Genomic DNA, 1624 nt, shown 5'->3' on the forward strand with positions numbered 1-1624 from the left:
GTCTGTTGCTGAGAAGATGATGGAAAAGGCTTGCCATTGTTAAACCTGTTTCTTCCACCATTGTTATTGAAACCTTGTTGAGGTCTCTCGTGATTCTTCCATGAAAGATTTGGGTGATTTCTCCATGAAGAATTATAGGTGTTACCATAGGGTTCTCCTAGGTAATTTACCTCTTCCATGGAAGGGTTCTCAGGATCATAAGCTTCTTCCTTAGATGAAGCATCCTCAGTACTGTTTGGTGCATTTTGCATTCCAGACAGACTTTGAGAAATCAAATTGACTTGTTGAGTCAATATCTTATTCTGAGCCAGTATGGCATTCAGAGCATCAATCTCAAGAACTCCTTTCTTCTGATTAGTCCCATTGTTCACAGGATTCCTTTCAGAAGTGTACATGAATTGGTTATTTGCAACCATTTCAATCAGCTCTTGAGCTTCCGCAGGCGTCTTCTTCAGATGAAGAGATCCTCCTGCAGAGCTATCCAAGGACATCTTAGATAGTTCAGAGAGACCATCATAGAAAATACCTATGATGCTCCATTCAGAAAGCATGTCAGAAGGACATTTTCTGATCAATTGTTTGTATCTTTCCCAAGCTTCATAGAGGGATTCTCCATCCTTTTGTCTAAAGGTTTGGACTTCCACTCTAAGCTTGCTCCATCTTTGTGGTGGAAAGAATTTTGCCAAGAAGGCATTGACTAGCTTTTCCCATGAGTCCAGGCTTTCTTTAGGTTGAGAGTCCAACCATATTCTAGCTCTGTCTCTTACAGCAAAAGGGAATAGCATCAGTCTATAGACCTCAGGGTTAACCCCATTAGTCTTGACTGTGTCACAGATTTGCAAGAATTCAGCTAAAAACTGATGAGGATCTTCCATTGGAAGTCCATGGAACTTGCAATTCTGTTGCATTAGAGAAACTAATTGAGGCTTAAGCTCAAAGTTGTTTGCTCCAATGGCAGGGATAGAGATGCTTCTCCCATAAAAATCAGGAGTAGGTGCAGTAAAGTCACCCAGCACCTTCCTTGCATTGTTTGCATTGTTGTTGTTTTCTGCTGCCATGTTTTCTTCCTTGAAGAATTCGGTCAGGTCCTCTAAAGAGAGTTGTGCTTTGGCTTCTCTTAGCTTTCTCTTCAAAGTCCTTTCAGGTTCAGGATCAGCTTCAACAAGAATGCCTTTGTCCTTGCTCCTGCTCATATGAAAGAGAAGGGAACAAGAAAATGTGGAATCCTCTATGTCACAGTATAGAGATTCCTTTAAGTGTCAGAGGAAAAGAGAAATAGAAAGAAGAAGGAGAAGATAAATTCGAACTTTAGTTAGATAAGGTTCGAATTGTGCATTGAGAAGGAGTGGCACTCCATAAATAGAAGGATGTGAGAAGGAGGGAAGAAGATTTTCGAAAATTAATTAAAATACTTTGAAAACATTTTTGAAAAACATCAATTGATTTTCGAAAATCAAAGTGGAAAGGAAACCAAGTGATTTTTGAAAAAGATTTTGAAATTAGAAATTAAAGAGATTTGATTGAAAACTGTTTTGAAAAAGATGTGGTTAAAAAGATTTAATTGAAAAGTTATGAATTTAAAAAAAATGTGATTGAGAAGATATGATTTGAAAGCATTTTTAAA

At 37.9% G+C, this 1624-nt stretch overlaps 1 non-coding gene across 1 annotated transcript; it reads left to right on the forward strand.

Annotated features, from left to right (window-relative positions):
• Positions 1 to 545: 545 nt before the first annotated feature.
• On the forward strand, positions 546 to 653 carry LOC130964803 (small nucleolar RNA R71). Its single transcript, XR_009080875.1, has one exon. It is a non-coding gene; the product is annotated as a small nucleolar RNA R71 (small nucleolar RNA).
• The last annotated feature ends 971 nt before the right edge of the window (positions 654 to 1624 follow it).

This window comes from Arachis stenosperma, chromosome 2 (genome assembly GCF_014773155.1).
Source record: "Arachis stenosperma cultivar V10309 chromosome 2, arast.V10309.gnm1.PFL2, whole genome shotgun sequence".
Lineage (NCBI taxonomy): Eukaryota > Viridiplantae > Streptophyta > Magnoliopsida > Fabales > Fabaceae > Arachis > Arachis stenosperma.